This window comes from Ciconia boyciana, chromosome 6 (genome assembly GCF_034638445.1).
Source record: "Ciconia boyciana chromosome 6, ASM3463844v1, whole genome shotgun sequence".
Taxonomy (NCBI): Eukaryota; Metazoa; Chordata; class Aves; order Ciconiiformes; family Ciconiidae; genus Ciconia; species Ciconia boyciana.
The window spans coordinates 12,489,613-12,508,619 of NC_132939.1; the positions used below are offsets into that span (position 1 = coordinate 12,489,613).

General features: G+C 36.4%; 1 protein-coding gene across 4 annotated transcripts in view; it reads left to right on the forward strand.

Moving 5' to 3' along the window:
• Positions 1-19,007, forward strand: part of IRAG1 (inositol 1,4,5-triphosphate receptor associated 1) — a 126,233-nt gene that overhangs the window by 40,740 nt on the left and 66,486 nt on the right. The window contains exons 1-2 of one of the 4 annotated variants that reach the window (XM_072865328.1): positions 6,659-6,930; positions 16,884-17,004. The gene's annotated coding sequence lies outside the window, so the exon portion shown is untranslated. Of the gene's footprint in view, positions 1-6,658; positions 6,931-16,216; positions 16,238-16,883; positions 17,005-19,007 lie in introns of those variants that run through there. The other 3 variants (XM_072865329.1, XM_072865326.1, XM_072865327.1) reach the window with 3 other exon arrangements.

The following is a 19,007-nucleotide window of genomic DNA, read 5'->3' on the forward strand; positions in this document are numbered from 1 at the left end:
GAAATTCTCAGTGGAAATGCATCCTTTTAAACATTGGCAAAGAATGAGGCACCAGTGCTATGCCCAACAGCTACTTCTATGTGAAGCTAGGAAAAAGTAGAATAAATGATTCTGTTAATCCCAGCTTTCTCCTTGCAATGCTGCTTTGAGGCAGACAAACATTTAGCTATGTACATATACATATGGTGATGCTGAATGTGCATAATCAATTAATGTTGTATTCTGAAACTGCTAAACTCTTAGCATGTGCTTAGTAGAAATGTGTCATTTAAGACTTTAAAAAAAAAAATATATTTTTTTTTAAATTGGGTAATTCCAAAGGGGCAAGCGAAAGTCATGGTTGCATCCACAGATTGAATCCCCTTTCTGCAAAACTTGAGGTAACTTATTTGAAATTTTCAAAAAATATTCTTACATATATTCAGCATATATAAGAAATTTTACCTTATTTTTGGGAAACAGTTGAACCATGCTGGCTGAAAATCAGTGTTTTGAAGCCGATCACTTTAACTCAAATGATCACAATTTTGCCTTATCTCAAAAGACAAAGACGCTTTAACTTTGTCTTAAACTGAACTGAAACTGCAAAACTGCAGTGTTACAATGGAAAGTGACAGACAATTTTATCTATAGACATTCTATTGATACCCTTTTTTGTTTGTTTGGGTTTAAGTGCACTACATTAAACTTCTCTAAGGAAAAGTACAAAGACACAAACCGTCCAATGAACCCTGCAACAGTCTGGCAGCAGCAGTCATCCAATCAACAAAAGTGTGAGTTAACAAAGCTTTTCTCTAGAATTCTACTGGTAGAGGTGGAATAAGTTTTTCTATCTTTTTTTTTGTTTTCACAAGCTGCTTGGAAATTTTAGAATAAATGACAGTAAAATTTCAGCATTGAAAACAAGTATTAACCAAAATCAGTTTCTGGTCAGGGTTTGTACTTATTTTTACTTTCTGCTGTAGGAATGGAGATCAGTTACTGTGTCCCTGATAAAAGCTTCCCACATTACTTCCTGATAAGTTTATTTTTACCATGTGGTAAATGTACTGTTTACTCTGCAACTAGTTCTTAAAACCTAGGGCTGTTAATTGAGTCTGCAAGCATTCTGGATCAATATGAGTAGGGGATATGCTGATATCAAGTTTCCCATGTGATTAAGAATTATTTAGGATTAATTCAGCAAGGGAATGTCAGCTTAAAGTCTAAAAAGTGTCTGTCTTCCATCTTTTTCCAAAGAAAAAGCAGAGTCATGCTTTTCTTTCTATGGATTAAAGTATCTTCTAACAATATTTTAACTTCCCTTTTCTTGGACTGGAATATGATAGGAAGTCCAAATGTCAATATGAATACTGAATTTGGGAAGAAGTATAACTTTACTATTTTGGCCTAGATCAGCATGCAGTACTAGTTTCCTTCACTTCTACTTTAGAGTACAGTAGTGTGCTATTATAGGTATGTACATCCATGTGGAAGGAGAAGCCTGTCATGCTCTGGAATTTTTTCCTCTTAATTCTTCACTTCTGCCTAACTTCTCACAGACAAGGTAAGATGGAGCTTAGTCATAGTGAGTATTAACCTCTTCAGGTCTCTAAAAAGATCCACAGAAAAATCATTGTGAAACTTCATTCCCCCTCTTTTGCTGGAATCCTGCTATTGTAGATCCCTTTTCAACACCACTCCCCCACCCCCAAAATTAAAATAGAGAATGAGCTCTGATGGGAGGTGTTCTCTATGGATAATTACTCACCCAGTGGCCATGTTTGTGTCAAGTCTTCTGGAATATTTTCTTTGAAAAACTTTTTTTCCTTCTTCCAGAAATATCAAAAGTATGAGTGCAGTTTTTTCATTTGGATCATCTTCCCAAAAGGTTTTTCCATAGAACACAAGGCAATCATTTAACAATGTATTAAACACATTACTTCTATGCGTGCTAAGGTTAAAATGACTATTAGCAGAAATTAAAGCTGAACCTCAGAAAACAGTTTATTAGACTAAGTGAAATGCATCAATGACCCTGGAAGACTCTGTGTGTGCTGAAAAGTATTTGATATATTTAGCTTCTTGGTAGGCTAGGTTTTAAGGGTATCAAAACAGAATAACTTCCTTGCCCACAAAGGCTTAGATTTCTGATACTGTTTTGCTTTCCCTGTAAGCTATTATAAACATCTTAATATGGTGTTTTTATTGGAACTTCACTTTTAAAACCACTTTCTTAAAGGGAGGGAAAAAAAGACAAGACATGAACATGGAATATGAAAATATAATGGTTTCTGTAAATGCTTTGTGTAACATTTGTCCGGAAAGACTTGGCCATTAAACTGTGTTTGTCAGTTTGGATCATTTTATTGATTATCTGGCAATGAATGCTAGTAAACAGATTGACATTTTGTTTCTTGGACTCTCTCTGTTTCTCATACAGACATTATTAGCTGGCTATTTTGAGACTGAGAAAAATGTTAGCTTTATAAATAAAAAGACTTGTTATGGCTTAATTAGTACGTTTTTTGCAAGCACTTTGAGTACTTCTCTCTAAGGTCTCAAATCTTTCCACATAACATGGACTAGTTTACAGAATCATCTGTATAACCTTAAAGCAAACTTTATTTACATAGTTGTCAATATAAATCTTTTCTTTAAGATGGCTAGGCTCTAGCATATATCTCCTTATCTTGTTCTGCAGGCTCTTATTTTATTCTGCAATTGCATATTCTTTTAACTTAATGTTTCTGATTAATATGAAGTGCTTCTCTCTTGCTGTAGAAAGTTGGAAACAAAACTGCCTTTCTGAAGACTCATCTAGAAAAGTTGCTGCATGAACATTATTAAAAGTATCATAAAGCTTTGTTACATTTTGCATAAATAATCTAGCATAGCTGCTCAGCTGACTGGCAGAGTGAATGTTAAGTAATATCATCCTGTTGAACCAACATATATTTTAGTTTAAGTATTGTAGATTCTAATCAGGATTTAGTATTCAGCAGGATAAGTGAGTCCCAGATGTGGAAAGTTTATTGCATGTTTTGCCTGGTATGGTTTTTTTGTAATGGATTTACTTATCAGACCTGTTCTTGTTTTGGTTTTTTTTTTTTTATCCTGTCTGGATGAAGCTGGCAGATAAGATTGCCACGCAGTGTTAGAGTTGCATAAATAAATGAGATCTGCATAATGGTGTGCCAGCATGTGTGATAAGATGACTTTTGTGTGTGCTATAGCGGTAGCAACATACAAGCCAGAAAACCCACAGAAAACACAATCTGATGCCAGATTAAATATTTAAATTAGCAAAAAAATTCTGTGCAAGAAAAGGAAGGCACACAGGAAATCCTGGGCATAAACTTGAGACTCAGTTAACTAGTTTTTCCATACAGTTGATGGGAAATAAGATGATGAGGATGGCTAATACAATTGATTCAATAAACAAAACTGTCAGTACTCATTGGCGTTTGTGAGGTGGACCTGAGATTGACAGAAAGGCATTCTAGATGTGGTAGGACAAGTCTTAAGTGATAAAAGTACTTTTGGGATGTTTTTAAAATGAAATGTGAAAAATCATGTCATAGAACTCCAGTTTTAAGTGCAAACATTATCACTTCTGCTGCAAATTTTTAGCCTGCCTGATTAATAATCTTTATACTTTAATCACTGAATAAAGAGTAGAACATATAATCATGTCTTGCCACTTACTCTTTGTCAGCTATAACATGCTTCTTTTTTATCACATGGATGACAATTATGTATGGGCAGAAAGGATAATAAGCAACATTTTTTAATAGAATGTATTTTAAAGTCCTGAAGCATAAATTCTGCAAAATAATATGGAAATTCTTTTATATAAATTATTTTCTAGGCATTAATCTATACACATGGTGGAGAATTTACAGCTTTATCCTGAGCCCATCAAAAGCTCAAATGAAAACACCTACAACTCTTTTGACCCAAATCAGCCTTTTGAGTTAAAGTTCTTATCTCCCAGACTGCCCAATTACAGCCAAAACAAGAGGGGGGAAAAAAAAAGTGTAGCAAGATCACTTGTCTGCTGTTGCTCAAAGTTTGCAGCTGAAAATGGTTGTGCCCCAAAAATGAAGATCCTGTATGAAGTCTTACACTTCAGCCTTAGAGGCAGAACTCTCTCTATTATTTCAGTATGACCAGGATTTTAGTGCTTGTGTTCATCTCTTCAAAGGCACAAGCAAAAATCTTTTAAACTTAGGGAGCCCAACTCATGAAACTTAGCGTTGATACATACTGCACCACCACTATCATAAGTCACAGAGCTGTGAAAATCAAGAAAACAGGAAGTTAACTGGTGGGGGTATATACATCCCACTGCCAGGCCATATGTATACCCCAGAGAACTACATCTAGCTACTCTGAGATACTTCAGAATATTTATAAAAGAATAATTTTATGCTATACACTACTGCAATACTAGCAACATAAATATGTTGGGTCATGTGAGAAAGGGGGGGAGAGTTTGCTGCTACTGTATGTGGACAGTCACCTGTATTAGAAATGTTTTAAAAGAAGCTGGTATCACCAGATCTTAAAAAACAAAACCAAAGCAAACAAACAAAAAAGCCCTATGAAAAATGTTTCTTACATGGTACACGTTACTATGCCTTCTTTATACAATGTTAACAATCTAGTTAATTTTTAGATGCTAAGATTCCATCATTCAAAAACTTAGATTTAACTAGCAAGTTTCACTTGCATTTGGCCAGAGATAATTCATGTTAAACAAACTTCTGGGCAAAGCACCTGCCAAAGCATTGAGCATGCTATAGGGCACAAAAATATACAAGCAGTTTCAGGAGCTGAAGATTCATGGAAGCATCCTTTTCCCCTTCTCATAAGTACCTCCAGGGTCATTCTGTGTCCTCTAAATACTACTTGAACAGCAGGGGTCATGTTTGTGTGGTGCAAGTGGATGGAACAAACAAAAGAGGACTGAAACTCTATTGCTATAGGTTTCTCCCATAGCAGGGACAGTAGTTTAAATCTCCTTTACAAGCTATGAAGTTTCTAGGAACTTGAAAATATTTTCAGACCTCCATTACTTTAACAAATTTTGGCTGAGTTTGGCCAACAGTGGTTATAGGATGCTAGACCGATGAACGAGCAACTTAATCGAAAAGTTTAATTTCCCAGAGGATGGTACTGCTAAAAGGCCATAAGCAACTTGTTCTTGCCCAAACAGGGTTCAAAGCAGTCTGCTATGAAAGGGATGCATGCAGATTTAAGAGAAACACAACTTCTGTGGCAGATGAAACATTTGACACGTGGCGTAGAAATTTTGAGAAAATAAAACTGAAAAATGATGAATTACAGATGCTAGTAAGACTTCTGTAGTTGCAGATAACTAGATGGAAGACTGTAACCATGCTGAGGCACAAGAGAGTATTTCAAAACTCAAGTTTGTGGGTAATAAAATAATAATTCAAGAAGATGAAAGGAGATAAGCGTCTTGGCAGAGAGCCAGCATGGTGCAAAAGGCTGTAAGTGGACAAAGGACATCAAAACCTGAAATGGTTTTTGAAACACCTAGCTATTCCCATTATCCTGGGATCAAGCTTAAATGCCAATGTTAGAAGTTTTTCAGAGCTTCTTTTACTGTATTGACTTTGGGGGACAAAGAATGCCTTAAGTGTAGAATAGACTTCCTAATACAAGCTCAAGCCTGGTATAGCACAAATGAGGTGCCCAGCCTCTTAGTTCTTTACATTACAGGGACTGTACTATGTTGCAATCAACTCAACTTTGCCTACTTCTCCTACAAGCATCCTCATGTTTCCATATATCACTCCCTTATGGAGTGTGCTTTCCAAGGCAGATCATCAAATCCTTACTTTCCTTTGTCTGATCTCTTTCTGCCTTGATGCTTTTATTAGCCATTATCAAAAGGAAATTAATTTAGTATCATTTACTCCATTCTCTTAAAGCAGCCCTAATATATCCCCTCCAAACTCACTATCTAATAATTTTACATACATTCTGGTGCAATTTTTTGACATTTGCCACCCTCAGCTCTCTTGTCTCTACTTGAGTTGTGAAAGGTTTTTTGGACAGGGTTTGGCTTGCTTATATTTAACAACTTTACAGCACCTGGCATAAGCAGAACTCTTAGTTAGGATCTGTGGATGCAATTGTAATACTTAGAAATAAACAGTTTGAATTGGTTAAGGGCTGGAGTAAGATCTATGCCTGTTTCAGAAGTGAGCTCTGAATCACATGCGTGTGATTCTCCTGCAGGTAACTGAATGTAGCGTGGTAAATGTTTGGGGATTGTTTGTTTTTTTTTTTCCCTCTGCATGCCCCATTTATAGCTACGTTCTCTCATGGGATACAAGCAACTTCTGTGGACTTCAATGGGAATTATTCATATTCTGCAAGTGGAGAGCAGAGCCCATGACTGGACTGAAGCCAACGTTCTTTAAAAGTTCACATGCCTTGTATTGGCTCTCTAATTTAGACTCCTCCTGACCAAACAAAGCCGGGGGGGGGATGAGAATGAAAAGTAGTAGCAGCTGTTTCAGTAAAAAATTCTAAGGGTTAACAAAACATGATGTAAACTGTTTCATCTGTTCTTCCTACTTGCCCATTTTAATCAGAAATGAGTAAGTAGAGCCTTATATGCAGTGAACTTGAAGAATGCTAATGGGATGTCTGCATCGTGTTGTACTTGGAGTACTTACGCCAGAATAGGAAAGCCTTTTATTCTGTAATTCTCTGAGGCAAGAAAGAGGCTTTCTGAAGAGTTACTTTAAATTTAAACTCTCATTCTAATGTTAGACAGCCTGTTGGATCTCTGAGTTAAAAATTGCTTTAGTTACTAGAGCCAGATGTAACATTGACCTTAAATGGTAAAAGCTCCCAAGAGTGAAAGAGAGGCTGGCCTGAGGGGAAAAAGAGGAATAACTGAAGTTTTAGGTAAGTAATCTCTATAACCGAGAATAAGCTCTTTTTCAGCCGTGAAACAGAACGGAACCATATTTCCTCCTTAAAGGTACAGTACCTTGTTGTTGTGATACCGAGTAGTTGGTTCTTTCTACCTCTTCTCCCCCTCCCCCCTTCAAATTCTACCTCTTCTTCAAATTTTAGCTGCTTAAAAAGTGGGTGTAGTTAAAGAAACCTAGTTCTTCTTATGTACTGTTTGGGAATATACAAGAATGAAAAAGAAAAAGCTGTGTTAATTATGCTGAGACTTGATTAATAAAGGTACGTAGTCAGTAATTCAAGGCAACCTGATTCACAGGTACTGTTATCTGTATTGTGCTAACCATTAGAGAATCTAATTAGCAGCAATACATGTTATAGGGAATCAGATATTTAACAGATTTCTTTTTTCTTTTTTTTAAATTGTATGACTTTCCTTCCCCCACGCTTGCTTTTAACAGTGCCGGAGTTGTTCATTTTGATGGATTACCTACTAGGGTCTGGAACCTATCTTTTAAAAAGACATTTGTAGAGCCATTTCTTTACACAGTATGTGTTTTGTTTTAATCCTATTAGTGGTAAATTAATACCTTGAAGTTGTGTCTAATTGGAATGCTGTACAAACCACCCCCCCCTTCAAATACTAAAGCATGTTTGCTTTAGTATGAAAAATCACAATATTTACATTTCCTGATATTTTAGTCTTCAGTTTTATCTGTGCTGTTTGGCAGGTACTCTGCACTGAAGTATATTTTATTTTCTTGGCAAATTAAAACTCTTTTGTCTTACTAATGTGTATGTTAAGCTCTTTTTTCCAGACAGCAATATGTAAACAACATGAAAGAATGAGGTCAGTACAAGGAAATGATGGCTGAAATTGAAGACTCAGATTTCTGTTACTAACTCATATTAGTAACAACTTAAGTTAGTGAGTTGATTTTTCAAATTTTATATAGCATGGTTTCATCTGGTGAAAAATTCTCTGCAATAAGCAGTGAATTTCCATCTTTGCAAAGTGATTAGACAGTAGTTTTTAATTTATGCTATGCAAAGATTGGGTGAATTTAGAGTTCTGAGTATAGACAGTGTTCCTGCAAGTGCTAACAGTTACTGCATTTATATTTGATATGGTAGGTGTTGCGTATACTTTAAGGAAAGTTCACTTCATCCAGCTTCAAGAGAATGTGATAAATGAATCTTACTTGTTAGAACGTTTCAGATCTGGTTGCAAAACTTGTAATTAATTTTCCTTTTATTTTTCTCTGGACTATCATTAGTGAATATATTAGTACTTTTAGGTTAATCTCCTAGCTGACCTTCATGTTTTAAATCAACAGTTATATCCCAAATCAACAATTATACCAAACTTGGAGCTTAATAATCCAATGATACAACCCATAGAAATCTGAGTTTATTAGAACTAACAGTGGAAATTAAGAAAGTCCAATTTATTAAATACTGAATACTAGAGAGTCCTTGCTCTTTTAATATTCTTGTATTTTCTAGCCTCCAGAGGCCCTCATTCTGATTTGCTGGTCTTGCATATGTTACTTTACTTGTGAAATTTTATGCACACCTTTAATTTGTGCAAGGGTGTGCAATTTTAGGTGGTATTTAGAAGGTGTTTAAGTTGTAATAAGTTATTTTAACATTGTGTATGGACTGGAATAACTAATCTGTGTCTAACCCCTCCACGTCTGAACTAAATATATATTTCTAGTATATATCTTGTAGCATTTCGGCAACCATTGTTCTTATTCCATGCAATCATTTTTCATTTTGTAACTTAGAATATATTATGTAGTGTCTATGTGTAAATTTATCTTCAGTAAAGATGTTATGATGACAATGAGTGTAATTTAATACAAAAAGTACAGGTTGCTCATTTGTACATAGTGAAAATTGTGTGTTAACATCAGCACTATGATAAAGTACCTGGGATTGTCAATGTATTTAACTTAGATAAATCCATCTGCTTTACATCCCTCTAGATTAAGCTCTAAATTGGCTGTGGACATGAAACCTGTACACCTCCCTACCTCTTACCTTTTTATATGTTTGAGTCAGTTTTAATAACTATAGTCCTATTTATCTAGGACCAAAGCAGTGGAAGTTAAGAATTATCTAGCAGCCAGATTCATAGTTCCAATCTTTAGCACCAGCTTCTTCCATCCTCCTTTGGATCAATCTGCTTTCTGACAGCTTTTAATGCTAGTATGGTGTCAAATCACTTTTTGAAAAGCTGGATAAGACAGAGTATGGCAACTGAGGTATAGGGAATTGGTACTGAGAAGAGAGAGCTTCTCATTTCAAGGGTCATATGTGTATGTTCCTTACATGTCATGGAGTTCTCTTGCCTCATCTAGTTGCCATTGTTAGAGAAGTGTAGAAATCCAGGAAAAAGAAGCATCAAATGGCTTGTGAGTGGAAGGTGAAAGAAAATCCTTGATGTTTCAAAGTTAGTGGGCTATTTAAAGATCTGGGGGATTTGTGGGCAGAGAGAAATCTCTTTCCTGTCCTAACTTGCAGCCTTCCTGTAAACTAAGCAGAAGAATTTCCTTGTGATGTGTTCTCCACTTGTACGTCCTTTGAAAAGTGGGTCAAAGAGATGTTTTGGATCTCAGTATCACTGACAGAAAGGAAATCTAAGCGAGTGATGGATCTTTGTAAGCTTATAAACTAGTGGCTCAAGACACAAATTATTGCTTATGTACACATGTAGTTGTACGTTATGGAGAACTAAGACTGAGACTGTTATGGTAGCACTTTGAAATAATAACTCAGTTTTCCTCCCTGGAAAGTAGGTCCTAAGAATTCTGAAAAGGAGAGAGGGATTTGATACTTAGAGCAAGTGGACTTGTAGCCTCAGGTTTTGTTGGAGAGCTTGGGCTCTAATAGCATCCTGGGATTTAATCCTCTTCAGTAGGTAGATGTAATAGGCTTTTTCTTTCTTTCTCTTTACTTTGTTTATTTCAATGTGTCTATCGTTAATTTTACAATATGGAAAATAATTTGAGAAATTCAATTTTACATATAAATTACCAAATGTATTAGGTATCTGAAAGATTTAAACAACAACAAAACCAATGACAATGACCACCACCACCCCACAGCTAATAGCTGAAATCAAGATTACCTTACCATCTGCTAGAACTTTTACTTGCCCTTAAAATGTACAAAACCCGAAGACTGTGGGTATCGCAAGTCATCAGGGATCTGTAATATTGTAAATATGATCACCTGTGGGTTTGGACAAGTAAGGCCTGTGGAATAAGTTGGGGGTTTGTTTGGGGGGTTTTTTTTATGCTAACACAGATTGCTTGGAGGGGGGAGGATGAAAGGGGCAGGGAGGGAAACTTGCAAACTTGGCAGGTAGTGTATGTCAAGTGTGTATGTAAACCTGGAAGTTTCTTCCCCCAACTAATGCTAAAGCATATTCTGTTGTGTTTTGTCATGATCCAACGTTATACTTTAGAATCACTGTGCTGTCGTCTAATTTATGTGCAAATACACTTATCTTAGTGATTGTCCAAACAGAGCTGCTATCTCATGGCTATAAAACACTGGGCTAGTTCCTGCAATTTCTGCAAAAAGCAAAGGAGTTGCAAAGTTGATATAACAAACAGTGGGGGGGGGGAAAAAGCATTTCATGTAGGAGTTGCACACTTTTTTTTTCTTACCAGTTGTAAGGTTTTGCATCCTGGAAATGGATACATGGTAGAAATTCTGTGCTGCTGGGTAAAGTACAGCAATTGCTTTGGGCTAGGGGCTTGCTTTCAGAGTAAAATTATTACTGTTTATATAACTCTGCAAATGTTTTGTAATGCTGAAATTATACATGGGGAATTTGGCTCTGAGCCTTTGCTTTTGAAATCATCAGCAAAGTTTCCATTCGCTTCAGTGGTGCCAGATCAGGCTCTTGGTGAATACCGCAAAGGTAGAGGCTATGTTAGCAGGAAATAAGAGTGTGAAATCTAGGAGAATTTGAGTAGGAGCAAGGGGGTCCATTTTCACCCATCTGGTTTTGGACTTAGAGAGATGCACTAACAACTGGTAGGATCCATAGAATGAGATCTGTTTCTGAAATTTTGGAAAAGAAAAATCCACTATTTCATTTTCAAATGTTTCCCCAGTTTCTCTGAAATGTCTCTGAAAAGGCCTTTTTAGGAGGCGGTGTATGTGTGCAGGTAGTAGAATATAATAAAGCATGATATGTCGATTAACATTTCCTGTTAAAACTTGCAAAGTTTTTCTGAACTGTGCTCTAACTGCTGAACAGAAAAATTAAAAATAAAATGTCTAACCATAAGTTGAAGGAGAGCTTGTGGAGAGGAATGGAAATAATTTAACAATGTATAAAAATGCACACATGCTTCACAATTTCCGCCATTGAATTTCCCATATTTTTCTTTATAAATAGTGAATGAATGTGACTGACCTCTGGGCTCATGAAAATAGCATGATAACAATTAGGGACCTAGTCGCAATGGAGGGTGGAGTTTGCCCCAGGAGGAGGTGCTAAGACAAGTTGGTGTTCTGCACATCATCTCAGACTGGGAAAAACTTGTAAGCAAATCTAAATATTGTGCTTAGTTCCTTATGCAAATATAGTTGTGCCTATCGTCTTGACTTCTCTGAGGGCTGTTACAGTTAATAAACTTATCATTCCTATTCTTTGATAGCTATATTTATCAGCATTGCTCTAGAAGCTGTTTTTAGTAAGTGCAGTAGTCAGTGGAGCAGTCTGTAGAAAACCAAGCAGGTGTATCAGAATTCCCAAGTATCTTAGATACTTAAAGGAAGATTGGGAGGCTTGAAAACTGCTCTGTGTTTATTCACTGAATGAAGTGAAAATATCTGTGAGGGACAGGGAGAAAGAATTTGTGGGATATATTCTAAAACCTCAACATGTAAAAGTCGTCTTTTTTTATCTGTGTGCTGAGCTTTTGGGACCTGTTTGAAATCTCTCCTGCATAAAACACAGCATTAAAATGTCCCTTCCAAAATTCATATATTGTGTGTTAATGGAATAGATTCACTGGAATATTAACAACCTTGTACTCTTATAAGAAGCTCTTGACATTCCCTGTTGGATTAATTTTTTTAAAAGTCTTTGACATTTCCTGTTTAACAGATTTTAAATCTTTTTTTGTTGGTAAAATGGCAAACATCAAGCATCCCACTCTATACAAAGCTGACATATAACCATAACAGAAAGGTGAATAATACCTAAAGATCCCCCAGGAAATCTGTACTGTTGCTGCTTGGTATTTCCATGTCTAGGAATGTGTTCAGAAATTACGTTAAACACCAAGTGGTGTTTTTCACTGATCACTTGTAAAAATGATACAGAGCTTAAAGGACCCCGAGAAAAATACTATACCAGAGAAAAGTAACCTTTCTTATTATGAAAATGATTAATTGTATTTCCTTAAACCGCATAGCAGGTCAAACTCTCACTTCTTGTAAATCACTGTTGCTGTGGTTGGAATGTGCAGAGCTTTGCCTGTGCGCATGAACTAAGGGTCTGTCTCGGTGGATTTTGATCCTTCCTGAGAATCTGGCTTCACTTAATATGAAGACAATTTCCCTTTTTCTGTTGCTTAACAGGTAAAGATCAGAGTTGATGAAAAGTTTTTTCCCTTCAGAGTAGGACCTGGCAAATTTCTTGTGCATCTTTTTACAAAATGGGCACAAATCAACAAAGTTTTTCACCTAATCTTGTTCTCAGGTAGTAGTGGTATGCTTTCTTGGGACAAAATCCTTTAAACACACAATATGCCTTACACTCACCTGTCTGCTTATATGATTCAGAGGCTATGAAGTTGGGAGTATTTTTCTTCCTTTTGAAAGTGGGTACTGCACATTCATCTTGTGTACTTATCTTCTGAGCATCTGCTTAGAAAATAAAACAACATGCCATTTTGACATCCAAGAAAGTGCTATAAAAAGGCTGTTGCTATGTTTAAATGCCTACACTGAGTTGCTATAGCAATAAAAATCTCAAAAATGATGTACAAATTGCCATAGTGCATTACCAGCCGTTTCTGGGACAGGGAGATTGTGGGACTGAGAATATGACAAAGATGCTCAGTATGTTGGAGGGCGGAGTTGCCACATAGTTCCGGGTGCCCTGCGAGCAAATCTGTGAGCAAAATGTGGCCTACCTGTATAAATCCTAAAGTGCATGTGTCAAAAGGGACAGTTGGATCCCTACTTAATTCAGTTGCTTCTTCATGATTTGTGTGACAGAGTTTAATACTTTGAGCAACTTCCCATTTTTCTGCAAGAGAAGTTGTTGAAAATGTTGACCTTTCTCCAAGTTCCTCCAGTCCCATGATATCAAGTGTGAAAATCAGCATACAGAGTGCATCGGACTGTGTAGATTTCCTCTCTGTAACATTACAACAGTCAGTCTGAAATGCCCTTGCTCCTGAGTCAGCTATGGGAACCCTGCTATCAAAAAGAAAAGAAATTAAATAGTAGCTAATGGAATCCTTAGCATCTCTTTGGGGCTCAAAGCCTTGAACATTCAGTTGCTTCTTGAAGAGAGCAGGAAATTCAACTTCCTTCATAAAACATAGCAAGTAAAGGAAGGCATGTTATTTTGGCAACTATAAGTTCAGTTATGGAATTGAATTGTTACTTCAGGCATTTCTATGCCTTGTTCTCTCTTCTACTGAGGAACAAGTTAGATGGGGAAAAGAAGACTTGGAAAAATTGGAAACTTGTTTGAAAGCGATATAACTGTTCTGTTCTCTGTATTCCTAATTGCTTGAAGAATCCTCAAGGTTCAAATGAGATTGGCTCGAACTGCATAACAGCGTGCTGTTCGGTTTGAATATTGTAATCCACAGCAGTCACATAATTATTTCAAATGTTTTCCTTAACATATGCTTTGAAGTCCATCTGAGAGGTCTGACATCAAGAATGTATCAGTGGTAGAAATACATATTGTTAATTTTTGTTTCAGTTGTTGGATAGTGATTAATGTTCTTGTTCAAGGGTCACTATGCTAGTAAACACATAGATGAAGTGATTCTTAGAGGCACTATGGTACCCTGTAGTTTGAGGGCACACCTAAATCCTCTAATACTTCTAAGTACGTTTGGGCTACTTTATTTTGTAAAAACTCTGAATAAACTACTACCATGTACATGGCGCTTAGTTTTTCTCAAAATAAGAGTTGCAGTGTTACATAGATAGTAGCACCTCTCTTATTTCTACTACAGAATAGCTTGTATTTGCAACCTTATAACAGTATTTTTCCGCAATGAATTTTGAGTATCTTTGCGGTTTAATTTTAATATTTCAATTTTGCTTTTAACTGTTGAGAAATTTGATGTTTTGTAGCTTTATAGCTGCACAAACTTCCATGCACATGGAAGCACACGTCTTTCTCAACCTCTATGTGGATTCTTTGTTTACTTTCTTTCTCAAGTGTTCTGTATGGACAATCGCCTTCCAAATGAGTTTATTCTTAAACAAAAATGTCAACAGGACTGATTGTGGTTTTGTTTTGTTTTGTTTTTTTAACAGATCTGATAGAAGAGTCCAAATGTTAGATCCATAAATATTTATTGATAGTTGGTTATTAAATTTTTCTTAGAATTCCAGTGATTATCTTTTATGTCAAGCTTGGGAGATGCTTCTGTGGTTACATATAGTGTTTCTGTAAAAGCATATTTATGCTTAATTTACAAAACTTTAACTTTTAGTGTTGACAATATATGGTTATGTGAATAACCTAATTGGGGAGGAGGAGATGTGTGAAACTTATAAACTGTAGCTTTTATGTTTCATGAAACTGTCAAATACTTGAAATACAGAAACCTGATTTTCCTTGGAACTGTGTCCTGTATGTATAGCACCCTCACCGTGATTGTTACAACATCAGTTTATTCTATATTTCAAAGCTATGCTGTATAGTCTCTGTTTCGGATGCTGTACCCCTGAACTTGCATCTGCCATGGAAATGCAAGCTGCCCGATACCTGCCATTCCCTAGATCAGCTTTGTTGAAACTGTTCACCAGCGTGAGAAGTTATTGCAGTGCAGGGGAAGAGGGAGAGTTGAACAGACAGGATGGCTGCTTAAGCTTTTTTCAAGGAAAAGAGAATTATATGGCTATTGGTTAGAGACACATTTCTCATTATATATTGTCCACTAGCCTTCTTTAAGTGCTAGCTATGCATTTATTCTTTCCAAAATCTATTTTTGGTCTTGTTTTCCTTGGAATAACGATTGTGCTATTATTCTGGTTGTCAGCCAACTATCCTTCTCCCTTCTTCCCTGCCCTCCCTTCATTCCCTCCCAGTAGCCTTTGAACTTGTCCAACTTGTTGAATTTGGCAAGAGAGGATCTCAAAAGTATTACACTCCAACAAGTGAAAATCAGTGGTGTGGTAAGAGAGGAGAGACCCAGCTTAGTGCTGCTAAGGTGGAAAGGCTCCACTGTGAGCTGAAATCATCATTGATTCTGTTGATCTGCCAGCTGGCAACCTGGCATGTGTGAAGCTCAAAACTAGGCACAGCAAATGCTGTCTCTTGTCCCTCCAGACTGGCAGGAGACTAGGAGACAAGTGAGCTTATTATGATGAGGGAGATAAGATGCAAAATCATTAAAATAAAATACCTGAAGAACAGATTTTGTTTGCTCAGCAACTTAGAAACAACTTGTTTCTTAATGTAGAGAGACATAGGTTACAAAAGTGTTCATGCACTGACATCTTAACTTTATTTTGGAAAACTTTTGCAAATGTGTGTGAAACAGATCATGAAAGCTACATGCTGATAACTCTTCTGTGATTTCACACTGAGTTCTAATAGTTGGTGGCGGTCTGTATGTTTGTGTTCTTTCCAAAGCAGTGCAGAGCACTGTTAGATTGTAGAACAGACCCTCATCTATTTTGCAGATTTTTCCATCAAGGCTGCAATGCCTAAAGGGAAGAGATCTGAGGTTTCTGCAGTCATCGGGAATAGGCTATAGTTTCTACGCAGCCTGCTCTTCAGGCATGTCAGTCAGGCTCATGGGGCTGTTGTTAGTGGACAGGTTCTTCCCATGGTGAACAAATGTCAGCCAGCTGGGTAGAGGCAGCCATTCTAATTAGACTTTCCTTATATAACAGATGTTTTGAAGCTCAGCCAGGGAGAATAAAGTAATATCCAGAGACAGCAGCCCTCATCTGCTTTCTGGTCATTTGAAGAAGGCAGCCAAGGATCAAGAATCTGTTCTCTGAAAACTTCCTTGCATCTGAAGTGGTTTCTCCACTAATGATGTCCCTTTGTTTGTGCATGTATGAGGTCAGTATGCAAGCTGTAAGGTTGACGAAACTCCAGGAGTTCCACGTCATGGACACTGCTCACTTGCACCTGCTCCTTTAGGTACCCTATTAATCACCTGTCATAGATTTAGTTTTTTCTTGAAAATATACAGCAAAATACTGAACTCCTTCTCTGAAGATTACTCAGAGTATGCAAATATTGGTTTCATGGATCAGATCATGTGTACTTCATTATTTATATCCCCACACACAACCCAATTTCATGGGTTTTAAATACCATTAGGAAAAGCAGCAACACTAAACAGATGCTCACAAAACCAAAGAGAGATGGTGATCCTGTTAAAGAACTTCCCCTCTGGCTTCGTTCAGCTCACTTTAGAAATTTCTAGAGGCCCTTTTTGTTCAAGGTAAAAAACTTGTTGTCAGTAAAAAATGGCAGAATAAGATCTCATTTGTTCTTAAGCAAACTGACTACATACTTTATTTCTCTTAGTCACTGATTAGTTATTCTGTGATTATTTGAAAGGAATTAACCTGTGGTAACATCCTGTTTTCTTTCTTTACTTGATCATCTGTTTGGGAGGAGTTGTTTTGCTTAAACAAACAAAAAAAACCCTTTTCTGTCTAGATAACATTAAATTTGTTTCTTTTTATGTTTAAAACAGGCAGCTCCTGCCTACAGCATTCCAAGCATCAGCCTGCTGAATTTTCACTATCCTTTCTTCACCTGTACTACAGGGCACTATGCTGACTGTGACAGTTCCAGACCTTAAATTCCTCTGATAGGTAATATCTAGCTTTCTGGCTGCATTTTAAATTTTACTTCTGTTATTTGAAACAGGTGGGCTAATTTCTCATTTGCAGGTCTCATCCAGTGAAGTTAATAGGAGTCTTGTGCATATGAAAGTTAGGTCAGCTACTTGTTATTCTAACAATTTTTAAACATATTTCAGTCTTTTTTTTTTTTGCTTAACATGTATGTTGACCGTTTGCTAGATTTTAAAGTAAGTGCTGCTTCATAAACCAGTTTTAATTAGATTGTTCATTAAAAAGAGTATGAAGGTTACAGAAGAGAAGGTATGGAATGCTAAGAAAACGTTTATATAACACCAATTTCTGTGTTTGTACACTCTTCTATTGAGGCCAAAAGTGATAGCTTACTGTCTGTGCAAATGTTAATCCTTTGCAGTCCAGATCAGAAACTGAAGTTAATGAACTGGAAGATAAAAATCATTGTTGGATTGCATAACTAATATCCAAAAGCTATATTTTTGTCCATAGCTATCAGACATAATTCCCACTGAGTTCAATGCTCCACCTAGATGGATGTTTAGGTTTGGAAGTGATGTCATAAAACTCAGTATGTAACTGTGTGTTCTTGCTATCTGAAAGTGCAATATCGTTTGGGTATGTGACAAAAGTGAGTTTTAGTTCAAAAGTGCCAAAGGCCAGACAGCTACTATTAGATAACATGATGAGTTTTACTATAGTGCATTTAATAATTAGGACCTATCCTGAAGCAGTATTACACAGTACCAACATCTGATAAACAGTTCAAGTGAAGAAGTAAGATAAGGTGGCCAGTTTCACTTAAGTGTGTTGCAGAATGATCGTTTCTTCTTCACAGTGGTAAATTAGCTATACTCGCAAGTGTTTATTTCAAGAAGCTGAATAATTATGTTGCTAGTATTTTGAATGTTCTGAGGTTCTTAAATAGGTCTTTTGAGAAGCAAACACACACCCCAAAAAACTCAGCTTTCCCAAAATATTTGCAGCATATAGTGAAAGATGTGCCGTTATACAGTGAAAATATACAGTGAAGAACCAGATCTCTTGAACAGTTCAGAACTGAACTGTTGCATCGCTTGCTTTGTTAAACACGCAGTTCTCGTATTTTCTGCTGCATTTCTGCTATGAAATAATGATTTAAATTGGTGAAATTTCAATGTTCTGCTCAGTTATAAAGATTGAGTAATGTACCAATGTAAAGCATATTCAGCATGTTTTCAATATACAGACCTCCCTAAGGAATATTAACCCATCAATAGGAAGGATTACAACTGTGTAGCTTTGTGAAAGTCAATTGAGCAAATAACTTTTCTAGTCAGTTTACTCTGCAAAGGCATGCAGAAGTTATGTGACTTACTAATGCCTGATTTTTGGCTTGGTAGAGTTGCCGAAATCCAAATGAAGACAGAGTATGAACCTGATGAGTAAACTAAATAAAATTCCATTACTGCACTCTGATGCAAAAATTGAAGAACAACATGTAATTTTTAATACCAAAAGCACTAATATTTTGTAATTGGTTACTCTGTCATTGAATATTCATGAAGCTCTGCAGTACCATGTTCAGTTAATGTATTGGTTGTAATTAAAACAAGCTATGTGATTGAAATTTGCTTTTTGCTTCAACTTAGTTCAAAAGCATGCTTAACGTGCATTTAGAATTGAAGTGGTTTTTCTTTCATGTGGGTGGTAGAAAAGTGTGGTACCATTCACTCAGGTTGGCAAATGAATTGTTATGGAAAGTATTGTAGCTGCCCTCTTTGTTTATCTTCTAGATTCTGTTGTTTGTTCAGAAAATAATTTCTGAGTTAACTACATAATGAGAATTTTGGAAAAAAATCATAGCTGGCTCTGACTTTTAAAATTTAAATATTTCCTTTAACAAAAACACAAAAATGTCATGTTCGGTTAGTAACTTTATCCTCTTTGTTCTGTAAAAATATACTTTTTTTCTCCAAGAGGGTTAAAAGCAAAACACTTGGAGGGAACACTTAGAAAAT